The sequence below is a fragment of the Thunnus thynnus genome, chromosome 2 (genome assembly GCF_963924715.1).
Source record: "Thunnus thynnus chromosome 2, fThuThy2.1, whole genome shotgun sequence".
NCBI lineage: Eukaryota > Metazoa > Chordata > Actinopteri > Scombriformes > Scombridae > Thunnus > Thunnus thynnus.
The window spans coordinates 13860816-13888328 of record NC_089518.1 but is presented as its reverse complement, the minus strand read 5'-3'; the positions used below and the strand labels follow the sequence as shown (position 1 = coordinate 13888328).

General features: G+C 40.5%; 1 protein-coding gene across 8 annotated transcripts in view; it reads left to right on the top strand.

Moving 5' to 3' along the window:
* Positions 1-22103: 22103 nt before the first annotated feature.
* Positions 22104-27513, top strand: part of ncor2 (nuclear receptor corepressor 2) — a 104998-nt gene continuing 99588 nt past the window's right edge. For 5 of the 8 annotated variants that reach the window (XM_067604531.1, XM_067604489.1, XM_067604523.1 and 2 more), the window contains exon 1: positions 22104-22372. The gene's annotated coding sequence lies outside the window, so the exon portion shown is untranslated. The remainder of the gene's footprint in view (positions 22373-27513) is intronic. The other 3 variants (XM_067604508.1, XM_067604501.1, XM_067604481.1) reach the window with 1 other exon arrangement.

The following is a 27513-nucleotide window of genomic DNA, read 5'->3' as shown; positions in this document are numbered from 1 at the left end:
TTAAAATCCATGCCCCTGTTTATAACACAGGATTTCTTTGAAGATTGTTTGTCTCAAGCCCGACCCAAGATATCCCTGATGACATGGGGTATTTTCTCAGACTTTATAAAGAAGAGGACATTATGGAGAGATTGGTACAGCCTGTATCCTACTAACCATGATGAGTTAACTGACCTTTATGTGTAAAATCAGCAGGATGCCCCTTCAAATTGATGTTATAAATATTTTAGCTGAAATTTTAAACCAGGAAGCCTTGAATCGTGGTTGTGTTACCAGAAGTAAAATTTGCTTGAAGGTGTCATGCAGAACTGTTGCTGCTGCAGCATGGCAGCCAGACTGAAAAGAAGACAAGGTCTTTTTCTTCTTCTTGGCTGCTATGGAGCAAAAGCAAAATTGGCCAATGTTTAAACCACCAGGCTCACTCAGTGAAACCTCAGTGCAGAGCCTAGTGATCTGGGATGGGGGGCATGGCAGAATATAGGATGGTGTTTAGGATGATGGGTGTGTGTTGGAGGGGAGAAGGTGTAAAAAACATAGCAGACCCCCCCACACACACCACACACGCACACATACACTCCGACCCCTCTTCCATCCCTCCATCCCTGTCCCCACCAGTCCCTGCCACCCCTTCATCCACTAGGCCCCCACCCCCTAAACAAACTCACACACATGCTGAAAGATGAATGTCCAACAAATGGAGGCAAGAGGTGAGTGAGGGCCCCGTATGAGAGGTGTATTGTGCAGCCGGGGCCTCCATCCCCCCCTTGGAGGCCAGTAATCAAGGGGGCCCAGTCGGCAGGGCCAGGGGGGTCGGGGTGGCGGCTGAGGGGGAGGCAGTTGCTGTCTCACTAGGATGTTATTTATTGGCCTACTTTGAATCTCCTGCTGCCTCCTGCACTCCCTGTCACTCCCATTGATCTTGTCCTGATCCGCCCCCACGGATGGCTCTGCAGACTCTTCTCCTCCTCCTTCTCCACTCTTCCTCTCATGATATGCACTGTATAAAAAGCTTTCCGTAATGTCCACAGGGAACTGAGAAAGTGCTTTAGCATCACGTTAGCCCATTTGCCTACAAGCAATGTGTATGTTTAGGGTTATTAAAGGTGAGTCACTGTTTACATACCATGCATGGCCTCTAGCTTTGTCATTGGATCAGCTCTACTCACTCTGCACAATGAGCGTGTGAATGTAAAATAAAAATGTAGGCGTGGGTTCAGAAATCTTAGGAACTTTTTATTGCCTGCTGTTGCTGGCTTGTTTACATACTTGTTAGGAGTCAGATTATAGTGGGTTGCAATGGTGGTATCTAACATTATGGCAAAAAAAAGAGGAAATATGGGGGGCCCTGGAGACCAAGGGGTTTAAGGTGGGGATCATATACCCAACATCTCTGGTTTCAGTCTGGCCAGGGACCTTTGGTCCATGAATTCCCCATCTCTCTCTCTACCCTCCATACTGTCATCTCTAGTGTGAAATCTCTAATAAAGGCATAAAATTCCAAATATTTTTTTAAAAGATGGAAATATTGTAACTGTAATGGATAGCTAAAAATGAATAAAGAAGGCGTTAGTGTCATGAGTCACAAGAAAGGAGCCATGGCATGCCATACCACAAGAAAAATCTGTTTGCACGTGTTGCATTTTTAGCAACAAATCTCTTGATGACTTTTTGTAAAAGCAGTAACGATTAATGAAGACTGATTCATTTAATTAGATATAGGAATACAAGGCTGTTTTAAACACTAGGGCTCAATTTCTATCATTAATTAGAAAAGTCTACAGCCACGCCAGCTGCTCTGTGAGGCCTACTTAGGCACGGTGGGGCCTCAAGCTAAATGTTAATGGTAGCATGCAAACATGCTCATAATGACGCGAACATGCTGACGTTTAGTAGATCTAATGTTTACCATGTTCACCACCTTAGTTTAGAGTGTTAGTATGCTAACATTTCCTGTATTTCACTGGATAAGTGAAAACCTTTACCTGCTGGTGGTAGTAGACGAAAAGTCAAGGGATCACCAAAGCCAGTAGCATTCATCCTCTGGACACCATGAATAACTGTATCACATTTAATGGCAATCCATCCAACTGTCGTTGAGACATTTCACTAAAAAACAAAAATGTCAACCCAACCTCATTGTAGTCAGAATATTAAAAAAAGACAGTAAGATACATCCACTGGGGACCACGAAAACATTTCATGGCAGTTGATTCAATATTATTTGTGGTGGACCAACCAACCGACTGACCCTAAAAAGCATATTCAGAAACTCACAGTATAGTGCAAGTGCAAACAAAAAACTGCTAGGTTGGCCTTCACAAAAGCATAATTTTATACACCTCTCCAGATTCTTGATGTCCATTATTTTTCAACAGATTTTCAATTAAACAAGTGAAACTACAAATTATTGTCAAATTCTTGACATTTGAATTGAATTTGTCTTTTTAACTTTCCACCTCCAAGTGTCTTAAGGTACAAATATGGCTTCCAAGGGATTTGGATGTTCAGTAAAGATTTGCTAACATGCACTCAATTCATGACTTTTATCATTCTATACCCTGCACACAAACATAGAAATCCCAGTAGGATACCTCAGTGCAGTTTATTTCTTTTTTCTATCTAGATGTGCTTGGTACATGATAGATATTTTTTGTGGAATGCTGGGCAATGCCTGGAATGTCCCAACCATGATAGGAAACATGTGTGTTAGATGAGGAGGTTGGTTTGCGGGAGATAATGGAATTCACTGTCACATGTATGCCTTGGGGGCCTCCAGTCAGACATCTCAGGTATAACACATGGATCATACAAGTCAGCTCCCTTTGCTCCATAAACCACCCAATCCCCCTTGCTAGTGTACACTCTTCTGTGTAAATGTCAGGGGCCTCTCTTATACACTACACCTACCCCGGTATACAGTAAACACATGCTCTAAATACACACATTCCAGCCACAAATACTTGTGAAATACAACATTGATTCCGAACGTTGCAGAGGAACAGGGGTCATTAATCTGAGTGTTGTTATTCTGGTCTAACCGCATCCACAAATCCCTCCCCACCCCCCTGGACAGCTACTGGCTGGAGGATCCAGACATGCAGACAAACTATCTAATAACATCCCTGTTTCAAAATACACGAAAGGCATGCACACACAGTCAAAAGGTTTCAGGCTAGGTGTGGTGCATGCCTTTTGCTGCAGCACACATTACGAATAAGCTATTTTCCTTTCTGACTTTTTAGCCAAATTAGTGGTGTGGCTATAGGGGAGGCAACCTCATTGTGACCACCACTTTAGTCCTGACAGAACTATTAAATTAAACGGATTGCCATGGAATTTGGTACAGACATTCATAGCACCCAGAGGATGAATCCTATAAACTTTGGTGATCCTCTGACTTTTCCTCTTGCACCAACATGAGGTTGACATTTTTGTTTTTTTAATTTCATGTTTCCACAACCATTAAATGGATTGCCAGGAAATGTGCTTCATACAGATATTCTTGGTGCCCAGAGGACGAATCCTATTGACTTTGGTGGTCACCTGAGTTTTATCCATTCATCTAGCTCCATTAGCAGGTGTTTTATCCAGTGAAATATATCAACACCTACCAGATGGATTGACACAAAATATTGAACAGGAATTCATGGTTCCCGGACGATGTATCCTATTTCCTCTAGTGCCACCTTGACACATATGGTTTTGAGTAAAATGCCTAAAGAATTTATGTGGTACAGACATTCATAACTTTGGCGATCCTTTAACGTGTCATCCAGCACCATCATTAGCTAAACATTTTAATTTGTGCAATATACCCAAATACCTGCAAAGCTAATGAAATTCCCATTGGCCTCCACTGCATTTTTTGTTTAGTGCTAATTAGCAAATGTTAGCATGCCAACATGCTAAACTAAGATGGTGAACATGGTAAACGTCATACCTGGTAAACATCAGCATGTTAGCATTGTCATTGTGAGCATGTTAGCATGCTGCATCTCTGTGCAGCCTCACAGAGCTGCTAGCATGGCTGTAGGCGTTTAGCCTTGTTTAATCATTGTTTTTGCAAGCATTAACTACAAACAAAGATGACATTATATCCTCACGTCTACAGCCCACACTCATGTAACTACTACTGTTTGCTTTATTGGAATCAATATATATCCACTTCACTACAGAGGCCCTTTTGGGTTTGACAGTGTTTCTGTGCATGGTATTATTGCCGATCCATAATATACTCGATCACCCATGGCTGTTGTGTGGCAGAGGCCAAGGCTGCTGCTGGGCTGCATTGCAATGTGCAGAAGCTGCTGTGGTGCCCACTACTTCCAGCCTGTGAGCACGTCGATAACGAGCAGCAGCCTCTCTGACAGAATCGTTTACTGCCTGGAGGGCTTGGAGACGAAAGTGGAGTGTGCATGCCTGCCTCTAACCTACTTAAGCCTCACGCTGCACAAATGGAAGTGTTGATATGCAACATGAGATGTCCTGGTGGATTCCTGCCTGCAAGTAGACTGACCAGAATAAATGTGTGAGATTAATGCCAGAGGAAGTACTGGTGGTGTTACTGTGCATGTGTATATGATTGGCTGTGACTGTGTTTGCTTTATTCATTGCTTATGTCAGCATGTGAGATTAGAGGTAAATACTTAGCAAGTGTATCTTATTGCAAAGATGACATTCTCAGGGTGTTCAGTCTAGAATACTGATCAAAATGATCTAAATCAATTCCACTCTCAGTTTGTATTTGTGCAGGTATGAGGAAGAACAACACGCAGGTTTCTGTGAGAGGGAATTCTCAGTGGCTTGGGTGTGTGCTCCCACTGCTGTCAGCTGAGGAGCTATAGCATAGTTTCAGTGACTCGAGTTGGCTCCTTAATTCTATTTGCCTCTCAGGGGAACCTCCCCCAAACCTCTCACACACATTTTTAGAGAGCTCTGTTGGGTGTGTGGGGGAGGGTGGGGGGTCCATATTCCCATCTCCCACTGGGTCTGGACAAGACACATAAATCACACACACATACACACACGCACACACATACATACAAACACGCACAAGCACTGCTACGTATGTCATGAGGCGATGGGGTCCAGTATCTGGGCCAGGGGCCTCTTCTCTCGCCTTAAATGTTGGAAGGGGCTTAAAGTAAAGAGGGGAGAGGTGGGGGTACAGAAGAAGAAGGGAAGGGGGAGGGGTGCTCACTTTCAGCGATGCACAATATTGAACTATTTATATCTTTATTATTATTGGGGCCTTTCCGTGTGGAGTTTGAATGTTTTCCACATGTCTGTGTGGGTTTCCTCCAGGTTTCCTCTCACAGTTCAAAGATATGTAGGTTGACACCCACACATGTAGACATTTGAATTATTAATTAATTAACTGATAGTCAATAGACAGCAGATTAATTGCCAACCATCTGTTCCCAGTTTTTCAAATGTGAGGAAACAATAGCTTTTTTGGACATCCAGCGTACACAGAGCATGTTTGAGTCCATTATGTACTCTCTTGTGAGCTCTGTTTTGGTCTCCACCAACTCTAGTTGCTAGATGTTCCATTTTCTTCACCAGCTAGTCACTAACTTTGTCTGCTATTTACTGCTGGGTAGGAAGCATACAGTGGGTATATCAGGGCTTGTTTACTGAAAATAGCTGTCTGCTGAGACTGAACCACACAATAAATGTACTGTAAAGCCAAAACGATGAACTAAAGGAGGCCTTATAAAGTTATGGAGTTGGTGAGAATTCTGTTCTGTCTGTGTTATAAAAGTGATGAAAAAAACAGCATGTAAAAACCTGGGGTTTTCTAGCGTACCAGTAGTTTTTCTCTCGGTCTCAAGGATAAACACAATTATCATGTCATGTATTCTACTGTGTGCACTGTATGTGATGGGTATTTGTGCACTCTAATTCACAGGGGGTGGGAGGAATTTATACAAATAGGGGCCACCGTTTGTTTTTAGCACAGGGCCCCCTAGCAAGTTAAATCCAGCCATGGCACTTAATCCAGAAAAAGTATAAATTGTATGTCTCAGGTAAGAATCATTCATACAAAAGTGAATTTCAATTCTTATAGTCTATAAAAATCTGAAAGATCATTTGGCCCCAGTAATATGAACTTGATCTGTACCAAAAGTGTTCAATCTGCAGCTGTAAATGTGATTTATTGACAAAAATAACTGTGCATCCATTTTATAACATCACTATCATGCAGTATTACACCAAAATTGTATTTAAAGCATACAATGATAACTCCCATACAAACATACATACATACAATATCTATACAGAATATACTGAGTACAGTATGTGCAGTACACCCCCAAGGTGATAAAATCGCAGAAGTGGAATAAATGGAAAACAGATTTTCAAAATGAATACATTGTGATGTTTGCATTAGAAGTTTAAAAAACTGGGTTAGAGGAGCCTCACCTATGCCTCACCCTCCCCTAGAAGCAGATCTTTATCTAGGGGAGGTGATCTAGATCTGCTCCTGAAAAGACAGGAAACATTCTGGTTGGATAAGCTACAAACACTTAAGACAAAAGGTTTCAATGAGAGCTTCTTTCTCAGTGTGATGCTATGAAGCATAGATGAATAATTATTCTCTCTTTTGTTGTTGTAGGTTGAGCCCCCCTCATCTTGTTGATAGGATGAATTGTTTTTATCATCACTTTATCAGTCTGATAGTTTGATTGTTTTGGACTGATGTTCCTACTCATGTTATTGCAGGCGAGGCCCCTTTAATACCCCCAAAATAATACATCAAGGTGTATAATTTTAATTGATGTTTGACAATTGTGATTATTATTATGAACTTTGGTTATTCTTCTTTCCATAATAATATTTTTAGACAATACGTGACCTGTCTGCACAGTTAAACCTATAATAAGTAACTGTTTTAATACAACATAATTATCAATTATGATAATTATTAATAATTATGAAGTTTTGCAGTATAAGTGTTCTTGAAATTCTCTTTTTGACATAATAGTTCTACTACTTCAACTGTCATTTTAACTGCCGTCACTGCTTAAAAACCACCTGACACTTCAACTCTGGCACTTTGTCTTCAACTGACAATTCACCTGCTTTTAGTGGTTACAACATACAACTTAACTTTCCTCTGCCTTAATCTCATTATTCCACTGAGACTTCATCTACTTTCAGTATGTACACTTCAGTTAATCACTGATACAAGCACATTCAATTATAAAATTTTCTTCACAAAATTAAGAAAAGTAAGGGAGTGAAGTGTCAGAGGTCACAGCATCCTGATCACAATGTAATGAAAGAAGGAGAAGAAGGAATGGAAGAAAATAGGATCTAGACTCTTTAATGAGAATAGACACAAAATCATACTGTAAATAAGCTAATAACATCTTAGTTTTAACCCTACAAATTAGGACCATGGTTTTACTCGAAACATCAATGTGCAACTTGCCATGAGGTGGTACAGATGTGTTGCATAAGAGATTTGAAGTTATTTCCTCGATCCTGGTGGAAAGTTTGGCTTTCGTCTTGTTTCGAGAGACTGTTACTTTTGTCTAGAAATTGTTGATGGCTTTGAACACATCCATCTGATCCTGGAAAATTGTCTAGCACCTTTCTGTACCTGTCATACACGCACAAAAGGATAAATACACTCTAAGAATGTAGAATGAATCTGTCTAACTGCTGTTTCTCTTTTCCTCTTGCACTTGTTCATATTTCTCCCATGCTCCTCACATCCTGTGGGACCAATTTTTACTGAAATCAGACATTTCACATGATCTTATCTTGGTAAAGAATAGTTATTTATTTGAAACATCTGTTATCTCTTTTGTAATAGAACTGTCTAATTGACCTTTCCCTTAAACCCCCCCCCCCCCCCCCCCCAAAAAAAAAAACAGTCCAATCATGGCTAGGCAGCTGTAACTAGGCTCAGCAGGACTTTCAGGCTTTGGATTTCTCAACACTTTGATGTGGTGTGCATGGTGGTGAAGTGAGAGCGATAATCCTTATGTAGAGAGTTTGGAGGTTGGTGTTTTTTGTTTTAGCCATCCCAAAACCAATAATACAACAGCAAAAGTGTAAGGAATGGATTAAATAGTGTTTGTCTTCAATAATATAAGCTACAAATGTTAGCCTGTCTGGCTAGCTATCTGCAAGTAGTAACTTAGTATTACTTCCAAGGCCAAGGAGCATGTCATTAACACTTTGTGTTAGTCTTAGTGTCACCATGAAGTTCACATTTGTGGTTTTGAGTGAAATGTCTCAACGGCTATGGGATGGATGCCATGAAATGTTCATGTTAACATGCTAAAATAAGATGGTGAATATGGTAAACATTATACTTGATTTACATCAGTATGTTTTTGCATTGTCACTGTGAGTATGTTATTTGCTCAAAGCACAACTGTGCCGAAATATAGCCCCCCAGCGCCACTAGCATAGCTGTACACTCTTAGTTTTGTTTTCAGAACACCGCATGGAGAAAACAAAAATATATCATCTTTTTTCCCTTACTCCATATACAGTCAGGAACATACCCAATAGGCCAAAGCTGGGGCACAAAGCAACATCATATAATATGTTACCTGTGTATCCAGACAGCCTCCTTCAGACTGTCTCTGCTCCACTGCTGGTATAGATACTGTCGGCTTCAGCCACAGACACCAGCTTGGGAACAAGCCTGGGCTCAGAGGAGAGCAGCTCCCCGGCCAGGAAGCTGCAGAGGCAGGCCCAGACTGACAGAGCCACCAGCCAATAAACCAGCTCCTGCTAAACCACTGAGTGGAAAGAACAGGGGGAGAAGTGGAGCCACAGTGGGGGAGGCGAGGCGAAGAGGCTCTGAGGGAGGAGGAGGAAGAGGAGCCTTATGCCTACCATACACTAGAAGACTTTGAAAAGACAATGTGTCATAATTTTGCAAAGACTAGGGTCACTATTTCCAAGACTACAACTAGATTCCTTTTGTGATTATTTTCCATCCTGCTCCTGGTGGAAATTTACAAGAAGAAAAACTGTTGAACAATAGAGCAGAAACAGAAGCAGCGTTTGGCCACAGCTGTACTTGTGCGTGCAGTGGTTTGTTTTGAAAAACCAGAGAAGACACCACAGAATGTGGACACGATCCTGGTTAAGAAAACGGGCACAACAAGGACGCGCCTCCCCGGAGTCCCCCACGATGTTTACTATCTACTCAGTTTGCTGTTTCCTGTTTGGTGCTGGAGAGAGTGCACCTATTGGTTATTGACAATGTTCACGTCATTGAATTTCACTATTTGCATGAGCCAAGACTAAAAACATCCAATAATATTAAGACGATAAAAAGACTGACTTAAGACAGCTGGAACTGAGTTTTATCACACCAAACGATCGAGATAACGGGAGCACACCACAACTCTTGCAAAACTCTCATTATTTTATTACCCTTCCAGCTCAATTGATCACGTTATTTCAGTTTCTCTCACATCAGCTGATACTCAGTGCTTACAGTTAAATTAACACTTAAACTTCATTCAGTTAAGTTCATTTTAACTTCTTTCACTAATTGTATTTTGACTGCCACTTCCATTTCTTTCAGTATTTCAACTACTATCTCAAATGTTTCAACAAATCGTGTCAGCAATACGTGACAGATTCACATTACAAAATAGTAAATAGTAAAAAATAATATGTGGTCTTAGCAAACAAAGCTAGGAAGTTAACTATGTTACTTGAAGAAATGCAGTCAAACCATAAATTGTCTTGGTTAAGCTGGTGTGTCTTCCCCAGGAGTATCACCTCTGAATGGCTTGAATTTTTGCGTATTATAACAAAACCATTCGCTTATTTGAAAAACCACAGCAGCAAAAATATAACAGTAGTTCAAAGCAGGTATGTGTTTTTGAAAATACATTTGCATGTTGGAGTGTGAATATTAAACAGAACATTTGATCCCATCATTTAGAGATTCTGCCCTTCATTCAAGTTTGATAGGTGGGGGTTTTAATCCCAGAGATATACCCCCACTAGAAAAAGTGATATATCTCCTTTCCCGCAGTGTAACAAAAACTGGTATCACAGCATCGCAGGAGACATGAAGCAATAAGAAATCCATGAAAGACAAAACACACACACAATCAAGTACACTATCATGATATTATGACCCCTGAGGCTAAAATTCCATAAGGTTCTGTATCCGAGGGCATTTTTGTTTGCCACTATGTCTTTATTTATTCGATGTCAAATAATGCTAACTGTTTTTCACTCTTCATTAATATGAGCTAATAGTTCGTACCCTACTTACATACCAACTGACACTTCAACTATTCACAGTGCACACACTTCAACTATCTCAAATACTTTCATACTCTTTAACTGACAGTCCAATAGCATCTAGCCTCTTTACACTTCAGCTGTGTCTGGTGTTTCATCTTCATCTTACACTTCAACTGCCATTATCTCTTACTCCTCAGCTGACATTTCAACTGCTTTCAGTGCGTATATGTACACCGAAAGTCCCACAGCGTTCATTTCTCAGCTAATCTGCTTTCAGTGATTACACTTCAGCTGACACTTCCAGCTCAGTTTATCACGCTTTGATGATTTCACAGTTTCTCTCAGGGCTTTAACTTCAAACTAAATCTGCAACTCCTTCCTGAACTTTTACTTAACTGATACTGAACTTCGCTGTAAGCACAGCTTGCTCTTGTGTTTTAAAATAATGGCACATTCAGACAGGCTGAGCTGGTTACAACGGCCAAAGTTATAAAGTAAAGTATTATTAATAAAGTATTATCGTATCAAAAATACAAATATATTCAGTCTGCATGGGTTTAAGTTAAAAGACAATGCAAAATTAATAAACCAGATCCAGGGCGTACATTTTCCAAAAATAAAGAATTCATATGAACATACATCATCATATTTTCAGATCTTTATGTCTACTACAAAATCCATAAATTACTGATAGAGCTAATGTAATTTTAACTGACAAAAAAATCAAAGCAAAGACTTATTCTGTCTTACAAAGTTGGTGAAGGTAAAGCCAATCCAACTTTTGATCATTTATACACCAGAATATGTCAGAATTTTAGGAATTGGTTCATTTTTTGTGATGTATTGACATATGTTATATGTACAGTATATATGGTCCCGATACAACTATCTATGAACTTTTGTACAGACATTCGTGTTCCCCAGAGGTTGAAGCCTACTGACTTCTTGTGTCACAATGAGGTTGACATTTATGGTTTTTTTGTGAAATGTCTTCACAACTATCTTATAGAATGACATAAAAGATGAACTGTAATAACTTTGATGATAGAGGCTTGACATTCCATCCAGCGCTCTTATTTGGTCAAATTTTTAATTTGTCCACTACTTTGGTTGACTGGATCTGCTAAACTAATGACATTCCCATCAGCCTTGGCTATAGTTTATGGTTGTGCTCATTAGCAAATGTTGTCATGCTAATACGCTAAGCTATGAACATGTTAAACATTATACCTGCTAAACATTAGCGTGTTAACATTGTCATTGTGTGCATATTGCCAATGTGACATTAGCATGTAGCTCAAACCACTGTGTTGTGCCCAATACAGCGTCACGGAGCTGCTAGCATGGCTGCATGCTTAGTCTTGCTTTAAAGTAAAGGCACGTGTTGGATTTCAATCCAAATAATCATTATTACAGATATTAGTGATAAGGTAGCATCATATATCACATGTTTTAAAACAAAACAAAAAAGAACTGACACTGAATGCAATATGATTTGAATGGATTACCTAAGTTTGGAATATTGTTTATATTTTTTCTAAATTAAAATCAGTTCTGTTGCTGATAAACAGTCATTGCAATAAAGTCACTGAAGTCAAATGAAAGAATAGGGTGGGGGATGGGAAGTTCCTGGGAGTCCACTCCCACCACTCTGATGGCACTACACACACACACACACACACACACACACACACACACACACACACACACACACACACACACACATTGTCTATTCTGCAGCCTCCCCTCCAAGGCACAGAGATCCATAAATCCTGTCACAGTTCCCAGACAGTGACAAGCCTGGTCTTTGCCTCTCTTCCATATCACTCTGACTCACCCAATGTACACAAAACTTCAGCTCAGCCAGTTGTCTTTCCTTCTAACATCAACAGGGAATAGTGAACAAGAGAATGTAAATATTTGATTAAATATGTATAAGCCAAGAGCGTGAGGTTCCTGTGGGTGGATCATGCATGTGTGTTTGTGAATACATTAGAGCGAGCAGCTTTATCAGAAGGATATGAGTAGACAGGAAGGGAGCATGGGTTGACATTTTGCCTGATAAAACATGCATTCACGGCTATAATGGTATGCATAAGATAACATAAAAATCATGCTGTTCTTCAGCACTGACGCAAAGAATATTTTTACAGTTGAGAAAATTCACTAACAAAACATACGTCTTCTGATTTAACAATGGCACATTTAGTCATGAGCACACTGACAGCCACTGAAAGAGACATTTGCACTCAATCAAACAGGTCTTGGGAAGAAATCTTGAGTATCAATTGGCTGTCACATGGTGGGTTTTATGTGTCTGTATTTTTGATTTATTCTTATTTTGGGATGACATGAATGCTTGAGAACATATGCGAGGTATTAACCAGCTCTTGGGGCTTCCAGTGCCGGCTGACGCCATCTCAAAAGAGTGTCATTAATTAACATGCCATTATCAGAGCTGAATGCTGGCTGGGGGAAATTAATGCTGCAAGGAGCTGCTAGTGGATTAAAGGTCACATCCTGTGTGTTAATCACCCAGCACCCCTGACCCCTGGAAGGAAACACAGTAGAATGGGCACATTATTGCCACCTGGCTGGGCACCAATCACTACCAGGATCAAAATTAGGACCGTTCCCGTGAGCGGACACAGATAGTGAATGGGAGAGAGAGGAATAAAAGAGAAGGATGTAAGTTTTTAGCAAAATAATTACACGATATAGAGATGAGACTGCAAGAGAGAGATAGAGATGAACATAATGATTAAGATATGGCACTTTCAATGGTGATGTTAATAGTTTTAGTGGTTTAAAATGACTGCAAAGGTCACAGAGTGCAAAGCTGCTCAGAGGCAGCAACTATGGCCAGGTGTTGTCAAGTTACACACCAGCACAGAGGTGTGCGTAGAAGTAGTGGATATCATTATCACAGAGTAATTTGAAACAAAACAGGCAATGTGCATCTTACTCAAGCATTCCAGCATATAGAGTGTAATGTTTGTCTCCTTCACAGTCTCCTTTCTGTCTCTCGCTGACACAAACACACAAAGAACCCATACAAGTCTGTTACTAACACATTACATCCTTAGTGTGAAAAGCCTTGAGGACTTTCCAAGGTGGATGGATTCATTTCTTGGTGTTCAAGAGAAAACGCTCGCAGGCTGGATCTGTGCTTCTATATCATATTTCTACAGCCCACACACACCTCCCACTCTCCCACATCTGACAAGAATCTCTCAGATAGGATGTGACTCACTAGCTTTGGCAGTCGAAAGCTAAATTCTTCTTCTGTTACTCTCTTACGATGACCACTCAGCTCTTTCCATTGCCTTTATTTCTTTCTCTTACAGTCTGTCACAATGGATTCCAGCCCCTGATGTGTGTTGTCACATTGAAGAACACACTGTTTTACAGGAATATGAATGTACATACTGTCAAAATGAGGTTTTGATTATACTCAGATGAACGCCATCTGACAGCTGTGGTGGTGTCTTTCACATAAATCTGTAGCACATGGAGTGTCTTTTAAGTGAATTATGTCACCCATTAATAGTCATATTTCTGGGAACTCACAAGATCACCACAAAAGACTTTTCTGAAAACACACCAAGTGTTGTTTCCTATGTGCTAGAGGACAGACGGCCGGGTCAGGTGGAAATAGGAACACTGTGAATGCTCAGGGAGCACTGTAGATGCTTACAGAGCGGCTTCTACTCTCAGAGGACCCTGTATTCCTGCATCAACGCTTTCCAGGATGCAGGCGCTTGGTTCAGTGCTTGTTTGATGGACTATTTTCCCTCCTTCCTGAGCAGGGCTGTGTTCATTTTGACCTTGGTGTAAGCAAAGCCAGACAGAAGCTGCTGAATAGGATATCTCCCTCTTCCTCAAGGGCGTCAATGGCAACGCACTCCTTTGTGTTTTTTTAGTATGATTGTGGAGAGGTATGCTTAAATTTCTTTCCGATAACATGTCTAATTTGCATATTTAGAGTGTGTAATCTAACCTGACGCGCCAGATGGTTTGTTATACAGAACCATCTGAGAAGTTGTCCTTGGAAACGGTTTGGAAAAGAGCAGGCACTTTCAAAAAATACGTGGCAGGTGGTTGGATGAACCATCTGTCTATCACTGTCTGTCACCGTCTTACCTTGCTAGGCAGCTGGATTCGCAAGATCACATGTGAATCCTCATAGGATGCCAATTGGTCTGAACCAATTGGTGTGGTTCGTTCTTCTACGTCTTCTCATTCTGGTACCATGTGTCAGTATTTAATTTCAAATGTGGAACGCTGAAGGTATATCTCTTTATCATTAAAGCAGCTATCAAAAAATTTCAGTTATTGTATGAATTGCTATGAAATTTGCTTACAATTTTAAATTACATACATTCATGTTCTGCACAGGATTACTTGTAACAAGGTCAGTCAAAATTTTAATTTGTCAAATATTTTAGTTTATGACTTAATACCTGCAAAAGATTCCCGTAGCTTCAACTGTATTTTGTGTTTGGGGCTAATTAGCCAATGTTAGCATGCTAACACGCTAAACTAATGTAGTCTTGCATTTAGTCGCTTAACAGCCAGATATTTCCTTCAGGAGTTGGTGGAGACCAAAAACAGAGCTAAACAAAGCATAAATATAGTTACATTCATCACGTGGGCAGAGACACAACTCCAAACGAATGCTAATTTTGCTCCGTATCTGCTGGATGTGTAAAAAGGCAACTGCAACAAGTTTGCCACATCAACTTAAGTGTTGTGTTTACTACTTTTTTACGCTGCCCCCGAGTGGCCAAAAAATCAGCTCTTGCAGGTTTAATTACCAAGATACAGCTCTGTATCTTGATTCTAATTTTATTTGATTTTATTTCATTGTATCAGAGACAAATGATAAAACCTCTAAGATCACAGGCTTTTACATCAATCTTAAAACAAGAGAATATTTGATATTTTATTTCCATTCTGAATGACAACCTAGTAACATTTGAGTGTATGTAGGGGTGTATCTATCATATTTTGGGTTCTTTGTCTCTTGTGTGCTATATGGGCAAAAAATTCAGAACGACTGTTCTGCAGGGAGCAACAAGACTGCAGAGGCACCTACGGCTGGGAGTGGAACAAATAAATGTGTGTAGCAGAGGAACAGCTTATGAATAGCTCCGTCTTCTATTGTCCTGTCAGGGACTGAGTCTTGGGCTGCAGTAATTCACGAGAGAGCTCCATCTGCATGACAGGAGACTCTGTCTGCTTTTTTCAGAAGTGAGATCTAGTCAGCCTGTCTTTCTGTCAAAAGCTCGGCTGAGTACTGAGAAGGGAACTAAACTCTAAATGCCCCCACTAAGGCTCACTATGTTGCCTCACAACACAGAGAAGATAAATTCATATGATGTAGCACAGTGTAAAGGCTTAGCTTTGAGGAGAGAGATTCAGTCAACTTCATTTCTGTCTTTAGAAAGCTAAAATAACTGTGCTATCCCAGTCCAAACACCTCAAAGGCTATATTGCAGAAGTTCTCTGAGGGCAAATCTGGATTCTTCACTTGATACAAGCAGTGAAATCCTCAATCATTTGATCAAAGTCCAACATTTGCTTAGCTGACACTGGAGCAGTTGGGAGAAAAAAATGGGGACTCAGAGATGGGAAGTGATTGACAAGGATTTCATTCTGTGCCTTTCTGTGGCGTGTTTGAGTGTCGAGCTTCCTCCTTTCAGCCATGCTGCTGAAAAGCCCTTCCCTCAGGGTGTCTTACTCAGCCTTGACACAGACACTGCCACTACCTTGTGATCTCACTGCAAAAAAGCACATGAAAGATCATTCTCAAACACACACACACACACACACAAAGAGAGGGAGTGTGTGACAGAGACTACTTCAGTCACAGTATCTGCTATTCACTCTATTCTTATCTCAGTACTGTTATCAACTCCCTCTAGACCATAAAGCTCTGTTGACATTTCACCTCATTTCTGCTGTAAAAAATACTTCCAAAGCCTTATTATCTTTATCACATGTCTTGTTTTAATTCCATTCCTCTCTGTTACAGTAGAGAACTTTTTCATGCAGCTTTATATTTTGATCACTGCTCTGTTTATAGTGCATCACCAGGCATGCGTAAACCTGTGCTATTCTAGTTTATTGACGGCATTTCATATAAATTAGGTGCACCTTATCAACCATTTACGAGTCTGTGTGTTGACATTCACTTGGAAGATAACTGCCAGTGTCATCTGACTCAGAGAATGCATGCTTATCTCCCACCATCCACCCAGAGAATAAGAATATAGACACTGTGTCCATGTGGGAAATGGCTACTGTATCAATTTCCATGGCTTGCTAAGATGCATATGCGCATGATCGTGAGTCGCTGCAATGTGCTGAGTGTGTTCTGTGCTATATGTTGAGCTACCCCCTGCACAGCTCCCCTAAAGTTACCCATCCCCCAGCTGAGACATTTTTGCTCTGTGTGACTACATTACGCCAGCTTCCCCTCCCCCACAGAGTGAGCCTTCAGAGCTGGTCCCTGGGGTGGGTGTCGGTGTGGAAAGCAGGCCTTTTTCCCTGTCCATGGGATGTTATTGATGACGTGAGGTAATGGATCTCCCCGCTGTGCTCACAGGGACACTGAGGATAAATCAGACAGTGGGTAAGACCCAACCAGCCATTCCACCTCTCTCCAGACTCAACTGCCATTTCATTAGCTTTATTTATGGGGGTTTTGCACTCTTCTGAACCCCTCCCCTTCCATCCTCCCACTCCCCTTCTTCTTCCTCCCATATATAGTGCTATGGCAACCCATATACACCCAAGTCCTCCTTTCCTCCCTTTTTTTTCCTGGAAATCTTAGTATTCTCCCTCCCACACATCTTCCCAGGAGCTAGTGCCTGCATAAGTCTAGTTTATGGGGAAGCAAAGATATGAGCAACCTGTGAGAATACAGCCTGTTATCGTGCGATGGAGAAAAGGCTGGATAGATAGTGTTGTGTTCTGAAGTGGTGAAGGACTCAGTGCTGGCTGGGCTTTTAACATTAGACGCAGCAGTGCAAGTCCACCCAGCTCAGCACTTCCTGCAGAGCCGTATTTGAGTTGGCTGAGCAGCAGCAATTCACCTCTGGGCTTATGGCTCAGCCACTTAGCGAGAAACTGCAGCCAAAAACAGCTTTGTCCTTGAGAAGAGAAAGGAATTCCTTATGTGTCCTTCCTGGAAAGGACTAATTGGACTCTTATCTATGCTATAAGATCAAATGTCAATGTTTCTGTCAGGTATCTATAGAGAATGTGTCCATTATTGGTAGGCAGACTATTCTGTTTGAAAAGGGTGAACAAACTATCACCTCACCTCTATTTCCATGCCAGGAGAATACCACTATGATTCACTTTAGCTCTTTCATCACTATGTGCTTCTCAACTGCCAGGGTTTATCACACATACTGAAGAAAGTCCACACCATGTCCTGATTTCATTTGTAAAAGGCATCAATGTCATCTCTGTTAGTACTATTTGTTGATGTGGTGGCATATGATCAGAGAGCAAATATCAAGGCTGACTGGTTATTTCATATTTCTGAAAAGTTTTACCGATGCCAAAATTTGTTCTGCGTGTAAATGTTGATGGTATATGCTCTATCATGTCTCTGCATCTAACTTAAAGTACTGAAACCTGGATTAGACATGAAAGGCAGTGAATCATACTCTCCTTGAGGGCTTTTTCCATTAGAAAGAAACAGGAATAGGTTTTTTTTTTTGTTCATTTAATGGTGAACATTGATGTCATGACAGTCATGCTGGAACATGTCCATACAAGGTCCACTCTAGTTTACTCTGCATGAATCCATGCGACCTAACAGATGGTTGACTGAGCTAAGCTCCAGCGATGCTGCGCCACTGCCAGTTTCATTACAGGGGTTCACTTGGACATGGGACAAGTGTGAATATGTCTGTCACGCCCACGGCAACCACTGACACCGAAGAAAGTCAAGCACGATTTAAAAACACACGATAGAGAACATATTACATCACGGCATGCCTCATATTATGTAATCGGATTTGTTACTGGAGCACATACAGCAGTGTGCAATATATCAACTGATTATTTTATTGCATTTAAAAAACGAAATGATCAAATACTAAGTATTAAGCAACTCTTTCTAGTGGTGCGTGCATTACTGTGGTTATGTAGGTGGTCTGAATGTTAAATCAAACACACCTCAGATATATTTGAAAGGATTTCAGCCTAACACCGATTAAAATTAAATTCAAAGCAATATCAGTGATAGAAATGCTGTTAAAATACATGGATATATGATGTAACAAAGACACAGAACATAATCCAACTTTGTATTACACGTGGGCGAGGCTGGAAAGACTCATATTATGTCTCAACAGTAAAATTTAGTCTACACATGATCTTGATAAAAGGAAGGAAAGGAAAAAATGAGAGAAAAGCGCGTGCTGGCGGTCGGCCAGGTGTGGACAGACTCAGGAAGTTAAGCCGGAATTCCAACAATGCAGGCAGTTGTTAGACTCTTCAGTGAGATGCTGCCATTTCTGCTCTCAGTGCTGTCTTTGTTGTGGCGAGGAGGCAGTTAGGTGAAGTTTTGTGGCTGTGAATAAATCTCACACTGACTTTGCATTGTAAACCCTGACTGATTTGTGAGTAATATGAGGAAATAGTGTCATGATTAAGAAGTTTTTTTTCTCGAGAGAACAGGCTCCTCTCTCTCCAGCTGCCTCTGATATCTACAGAGAAAGATCATTTTCCCAGGCTATTTGACTCGAGCCCAGTCGTGACAATAATAAATGCCGGTGATGGCAGAATGAATTATGTCTCAGCTAAAAATGTACATCATATCCAAAGGAAGAACCTGGCATGTAATTATACCAGTGTTATAAATAGCAACACGTGCCATATAATATCCATCACCTTCAACTGAAAGATCACATTATAGATGGAACACATGACTTCACCTCGAGATATTTCATGTTTATTACAATATGCATAGATTGTATGTTTCTGATTTCATTGTGTTTGAATCTAATTAGTATAACTGATCACACCTCAGATACTACCCCTGAAGACAAATGCAAACTGAGAATAGCAGAGTATAATAATGTGTTTCTAATCAGCCACAGTTTTGGAATATGGCATTGGCAAACGACTATTTGAATTTGTAATCAAAGCTGATCATTCACAAAGGGGAGCTCCATTAATCCGGTATACTCCGGATGGCAGCTCGTCTTTTAAGACTGCTGTTTTGATGAGGATTTTCCCTCTAGCCTCCTCTCTGTTCTGGAGGATTTTCTGTTGTTCATCTTTTATTTCAGAGCCATAATGACTGTCTGCAGTGCATCTATCAACTGACAGCCTTTGAAATCTCTGAAGTCTGCTTAGCTGGTGCGCTCACTCTCAGAGGTGCCTTTCATGTGGGCTCTGGATCTATTGAAACAATCCTCTCTAGTCCTTTTTAATAACTTGTACAGCACCTGAAGTGGGTTGCAATTTTATTTTCTCAATCAAGGAATGTGTCCATTGTTCAGATATGAAGTATTTACTGATTGTGAGATTTGAGGATGTTGGGTGAGTTCATCTGTCCATTTGGGCTTTGTCTGAAGCTCCATTTAACTCTATGGGGGTTCTGGCAGCAGATGAAACACAGCTGTTGACATCAAAACTGGCGAGTGAGAAACGTTTGTGCTTTATCAGTGAGCTGACAAATTGGGCATTGCAGAGATAGGGATAAATTATTCTGACATACGCCGGGACCCAGAAAGCACAGCTGAAATAAACAGATCTCTTTCCTGCTCTGTGATGGCTAGATGAAGAGAGGGTGGTTATACTGATGGTTAGAGGGGGTCTCCCAAACCACAGAGCAGAAAGAAAAACACGGGGAAGAAAAACAATCCCATCTGACATCATAGGGGAGGCTGCCGCTGAAATTTAGGTCAAGATATAGCCTGCCTGAAGTGTGCCAGATAGTTATATGGCATAGCCAGGTTGCCAAAGCCTTGTCCAAGTGGAGTGACATAATACATAATCAAAATTATACAATATAAAATGAAATGAAGCTAATTACCTTAGTCTGTCAAAACCAGGATTATGTAGCAGCAGGTTTCATTCTTTGATGAACCTCACTGACTGATTTAAATGCTTTTAAACAGAATATTTTCAGTGACTGAAATAGCTGCAGGATGGGTGGTGGTTTTAGAAGCTAGTATAGCTGTGTGAAACAGACAGAGAGGTTTCAGACCATTTAGAGGGCACTGGCTTCAGCAGAGTCATCAACTATGTACACAGCATGGGATGTTGTGATCTCCCAAATACTATCCTTCAATGTTAAGTCACTGTATTCACAGCTTGTACTTCTCTGTGGGCATCAAGCAGCACAGATGTAAGCTTCCTGGAGTGTCAACGCTTGAAATGACCCCTTTTGGAACCTCAGAGTTCAGACTGTAGTGGGAGGGAGGGAGAGAAAATACAGAGGGTTTTGTCCTCATAGCTGCAGTGTGAGAGAGACAATACAAGTTGTTGATAACATGAAACTGTGTGCTGATAATATGTTTGAGTAGCAAGGATGTAGAGATTCAGGCAACGCGTATTTGTGTTTTATAGACAGAATACATTGCCAGATATATAGGCCTAAATACATTGTGATTGAGATGAAAGCAACATATATGTATATATTTGTAAAAATACAGTGTGTGTAGATGAGCATTTGTACAGTGTATTTATTTTATATCATCATATCATATAAACATACGCTAGAGAAATCTATAAGGAGACATGTTTATATGTTATGGGATTGTATGTAGGCTACAGGTCATGTGCAGGAATGCGGATCAGACATGCTATGTGTAGGGAGTTTTTTATGAAATATTTGCATTTTTCCTGAGAAATTACATTTTGTTTTTGAAACGTGATTGGGTGATTTTTAGTGCGATATGTGCAAACCTGGCAACCTACCTACTAGGATGCAGCAGACTGGCGGAGGCCATCATGGAGGGGGTTAGTCCAAAAATTATAAAATTTTGCATTCAAGGATTATGTTGTTGATGGTTGATAGTAAGAGGAGAGCAGCAGTATGCAAGGTCTGTAGCTCTGTAGTAACTTCATCTGTCACTACAAACCCACAAAGAAAGGTACATGAATGTGTCTTTTTGGCTAACTTATTGGCTGGTCAATTTCAGGCTATATATTTATATTTATTTATATATATATACTTGTTTTTATTTTATACACTATTCAGTTGTATTTAGCTTTGATGCAATACTTATTTGTCCACAGAAACAGTTAATAATGAAAACAATGACACAGTATCATATGAGAAGCACCTTAGACTGATGCGTTAATAGGCCAAGGAGAAATGGTGTAGAAGTGGTGGTGGTAGGGGAGCAAGGGCAGGAGGCTTAACATTGTGATGTATTTTTTTTGTGTGTCTTACTTCTGTTTTCACTTTAGAGCCTGTTAGAGCTATAGGGCTATATTATAATTTCAAAGCACCACTCTCCATTCAGTGAGGAGGCTTGTTATTGATTTCCACAACATGTCAAATATCATTAAGATTTATAATGTGTAAGCAGGCTTCAACAGTTTTCGTTAATGTTGAAAATAAAACTCAACTTTTCATGACCACTGTCTTTTAACTGATTTAAATGTGGAAACTGGAGTAGATCATCAGAAGTTCCTGTGACTTGACTTGTCTTGCCTGACTTACAACAGGGACTCGTCTTGACTTGCTTGATTCTCACCACAGTAACTTGGGACTTGCTTGAGACTCGCTTGTGACTCGCACATGTGTGACTTACTCCCACCACTGGCAGTCTTTAGTAAAGAGGAGGGGCGAGAGAGCATGCGGACCTATGGAGAGAGAGAGGCGGTTCAGCCCCGCTGTGGTCTCAGCAGCAGCAGCGGCTCAGGGAGTAGTACCAGACCACTGTGTTGTGCAGGAATAGGCACGACATAGCTGAAAACCGCCAGCGGAACAAATGAAAACGAAAACTACTCTTTCATGTGGATTAATTCAGAGGCGAGACACTCAATCGAAGCGAGAAGCTGTTTAAGCGAAATTGGACCGACTGACGAGGATTGGGACATTTGCTACTGTACGATAACACCGCCGGATGGTCTCTCTTGCCCCGCCGCTAAGGTTAGTTAGCTTCCATTGCTGGCTGTCCGTCGGTTTTGTGGGGGTCTGTCTGTTCTGTTGTTGGACGACGGGGTCTGGCTATTCTTTGGAGGGGAAACACACAGATCAGTGTTGACCTTTTCGAGGCTACACGTTAACGTTACAGCGACACACCTCATTAAGCCTTTAAGAAAGGCAATGTAAGAGAGCAACTAGCTGGTTGCTCACCTCACCACAGTACTCCTAGTTAGCTGGCTATCGTCAGCTAGTTAATTATTTTATAAATCAGGAACACGTGCTACATGGCTAAGCTAAGCTAGCTAATAGCTAACGGTGCTAGCTGACTAAGCTAGCTGTCAGAACTGCGGAATAGCTAACGCAAATTTTATAGGACTGAATTAATCCCGCATTCGTATTTTCTGTGTAAAAACATAGTCTCCCTCACAACACTATCAGTATCCACTACCTGTAAATTATGTCAACTTTACAATGTATGAGTATATGGCGATATTTGGCTAACTTGGTTAGCATGCTAACTAACAGCTATTTGCTTTGGTTTACGTTTGTAAACACTGGTTAGATGAAGTTGACTTGGTGCCGTCTGTCGATAGCTAATCTTAACGTGAGTCGGTAACTCTTTCCTTTGTTGTTGGATTGCTGATAAGCTCTGATTTGCTGACTGTAACGTTAGTTGTTCAACCAGCTTGATGTCAAGTCATAGACAGAAGTTAAGGGGAACGTCAGGGGAGTAAGTGTTAATGGTTGGTTGTCTCACATTGATAAATGCCTTCTCTGACAGAGTAAATGCTTTTGAGTTTGACTGTGGTTTTCAACCTTACTTAATTTCTAGCACTTGTCCTTCAATTTTAGGTAGGCTAAGTTAAGAGTCATTACTGTTGACACGTAGATACCCACCTGTAAGCAAGAGTTACTTTTAGAGGCTGTTTAACTTACTCACTGAGTGTGATGTTGTCAGACTTTTTAAGGGCAAAAATATCTTTACTTACAAGTTGTTCATCTTAATGGAACAACCAAACGCTTGTATACAAGGCCTTGTACCAAAACATTACCCACAATTAGGTGATCATTAACATACACAAAGTAACTATGTATTGTTGTGGAAAGAAAAGGATGTCTGTCCTTGTCAACTGCCCAATCTCTACAGCGACTTACATAAGCAATCAGATACATTTTACTATATTTAAATGAGTATTTTAGTTTTAGAACATATCCATGCCTTTTCAAATGCTCAATTATCACTCCATTATCACTGTCTTTGAAAATCAACCTTCGTTTTCAAAGCCAATGATAATGGTGATAATGGACTGGATTTAAATTGTGACACAGTGAAATGTGGTTCTAAGTGCCTCTTAGTGAATACACATTTGTATTGCATGAAAACTATATAGAATTGCTCAAATATCCTTAATGATTATTCAACATTGTGCTAAAAAATGAGCAGTTCTTATCTGTCATTTGAATTGTGCCGTGTGTATTAAATCTGCTCTTAAGAAACAGCACTGTCCCATTATAATTTGAGGTGGCATAGTACTGGGGAGTATTCATTTATATGTACCTCAGCTAATAAAGCCGAGAGCACGTTCATGTTGAATGCCACAACTAGGGTTGGGTCATGTCTGGTTTTGCCAGTCCGGTTCGGTGTATGAGCTTGAACCGGTTTGATTTTATGCGAACCAACTGAACCAGCATTTGTCATTATGAGATGTCTGAGCGTATCACACGGAGGCTCTGACACTGACGAGGCTGGCTGCTGCTGTCCACCCAGCTGGGCGCCAAAGACGAGCTGGAGGACGTAGGCTGACCCACGCTAATGACGCAGATTTCATACAGCTTCCAGCAGTCTGAGAGAAGCTTGTGTTGACCTTGATACAAAAGGACGTGACAGATAATTTTACCAGCCTGCATGGCGGCTAGCAGCTAGTTAGCATGGCTAGCATCGTTAGCATAGCATAGCCGTACCGTGCTGTGTGTAGCTGCGGTGTTTCCAGCTGTGAAACTGGAAACACTGCAATTACTCACAGCACCCTAGCACAAGAAGAAAAGTTAAATTGAATGGTTGTTGTGAGAAATAAAAACACGGTGTGTCACTCAGTTGTCTTGACTGTGGTGCTGCTGCACTCATTTGCGACACCTAGTGGTAAAATTCGGTATTACTGGTCCGGTCTAAACTGACCCCCCCCCCCGTCCGAACGTGTAGGAGAACCGTTGGTGGTCATGAATAACGTGACAGGCTGTCTCTAGAGCCGCTGTTTCGTTTGTCCGTTCTGGGCTACTGGAGAAACATGGTGGTGCAACATGGTGGGCTCCGTGGAAGAGGACCCGCTCCCTATGTAGATATAAAGCGCTCATTCTATGGCAACGAAAACGCAACGATTTTTATTTTCAGTTGATTATATAGTAATGAAAACATGCTTATGAATATAATATTCAATTTCTGCCAAGTCCGTTCTGCTAGATGCCACTAAATTCTACATACTGCACCTTTTTAATATGAAACTGGTTTGAAAATTTTTACAATGGCCCAACCCTAGCCACAACTAGACCAATTATTGGAGTAAAATTAAAGATATAGGGGGATGAGTGATAATTATCAGATGGTGTTTTAATAATATGAAATGTTTAAGTGACTTCAACAATTTTGTGAGTTGGAAACGCTGTCATTTTTTGTTCAAGGGTTCACTGAAATTACAAAACATATTTTGTCACTAACTACAGTTTGAATGTTGCAATACAGATAGTTTTAAAACAATGGATGTAAGTGAACATGTGTCAAGACATATCTTAAAAGGTGGGAAAGTTAAACAGTAGCTTTTTTTTTCTTCTGAACTGTCTCTTTGATCATGTAACTGTGAGTTTTCCCCCGGAAACAGTTCAGCCCAGGTGGTAAGCCACCTTCATGCACCTTGTCTCGTTATCCACTTAGTAGTTGATGACCTATAAACAATAGCCACACTCATTAAATATATAGCACTCTGTGTTTGAAATAGTACCTCTGCTCTCTTTGGGTTAATGCTATAAAATAAAACACTATGAGAACTTTGTCATAACACTTCCTGTTGCTGCTTCACAATTAAAGATTTCCATTGGCTTCTGTTGTGAAGTAGTTGCAAATTCCAAAAGCCTTAGTCAGTAACTTTAGTGACTGCTGCTTCGTTGGAGTGTGAAATACATAAATATGAATATTTAGGTGCTTTTTTCGGGAGCTGAAAAGTATTCAATATTGCAAGGACATATTGGAAGAAGCAGAGATGACCACACACTTGACAAGCACAGGTGCACGAGGTGTGCAATATGAAAAAAAAGAAACAACTTGTATTTCTGATAATTGATGTTTACATACATATGTATTTGTTCTCAATAAAACTTTGTTTTGTGAAAACTAAGGTCCTGCTTTGGAACTTATTTCCTGTAAAGATTGCCTGATAAAGACACAAAGGAAGAAGCGTGAAAGTTTGGTAATGGTAACTGACTTCTTGTATGTCACATCAGAAATGAGTATGGTGCATTAGCAACACCAAGAGTTGCTTTGGGGCTTGGTGATTTGAAAGATGCGTTGAGACATGATTTTGCTGAATGTTAAAATTTCTGTATAAATATATTGTTTTAGTTATTTCCCTCTAATTTGAATAACTACTGTTCCTCCTTCTGTATATGTGTGTGTATGTTTTTGTGTGTCAGTACACTCCTTCATGATACTATTTAATCTGTAAAATGTGCAGACTGTTTTGGTTTGTTAAAACTGAAGTTGGTTTTAGGAAATGAGCCACACAAATGCATCACAGTTGATTGTCTTGACACAGACTGCATACAAAAACTTCCCTTTAATAAGTTACAAGAAGATATGAAATAATGATCCAAACAAGGAAATATCTGACCAAACAGTAAGTATAACGGACTACGAATCTGACCAAGCGTTTGGCTTCCGTTACTGGACTGTTTGGGTAATTTGTGGTGTGGACACAATTTATTTGGCACTTAAACAAGTATTTTGGTTTTATACCCAGCCACATTGCCTGGAGACATTTGAGACACTGTGCGTCTTCCAAGGCAGTCTAGAGAGCTCAGAGTCTGCCGTTAATCCATAATGGTGTGACATTGCTTACTTCTGTGCAGTCAGTACAGTGTCAGCTTAACAATTTGGATTGTAAAGAGTTAAACGAGAGTGAGGCGATATCTCCCCCTTATCCAAAAGGGTAATGGGGGCAAAGATAATCCCGTGCTCAGTGTGGTGCCTCAGGGAGACCGTTTCACTGCTAGTTCAATTTCTGCTCGTATTATGAAAAACAACACAGTTATGAAACTGGAAAGAGGAGAGCTTCTTGCTCATTTTATTGTCTGTGAGAGATGAATCCTCACAGTGAATTCTTGTGGTAAAACGCATTTTGCATCATCAAAAATCACATTATTTCTGTTAAAATGCAAAAAGTCTGCCCTTCAAATTCATAAATATCACCTTTCATTTGGGTCACAGCTATCTTATTTAAGAAGGAAGTATTCTACCAATTTTTCTAATGATTAATCCAGCAATCAAATAATAAGAATTTAAGTTATTTTTTTTGAAGAGCGAGAGCTGATATGAGAATAACTTGGTCCTGTCCCTTTTGAATTAAACAATGGATTTCATTGTACAAAACATTCTTAATATTTATTATTATTATTATTATTATTATTATTATTATTATTATCATCATTGTTAGGGAGTGGGGGGGAGGGAATGATGCTGTCTTTTTTTGACTTTAGCTTGGCCAATGGTCAGTTGGCTGCCAACATGTGCATACAGACATCCCTTGACAGTGATTCAACTTGCTGAATTGGTTGAACTATGGATGATAAGGGCTGATTGGACACAGAGATGTTTGGTAAGGCCCAGTCCAACGAGTTATCTTGGTGTGTCAGGGCCTTAATATGGAACTGCACCAATTGTACACATACAATGTCTTTCAGGTGTTAGGGAGAAGGGTTGGGTTGGTTTCTGGTTTTGCTGGTCCGGTGTACGAGTTTAAACCTGGATGAGCTGGAGTTGGTAGGCTGACCTGCGCAGCTTATGTTTTGAAAACAACCCGCGGATACAAAGGGACACGATGGATCATTTTACCAGGCTGCACAGCTAGTTAGCATGGCTAGCATCGTTAGCATAGCAT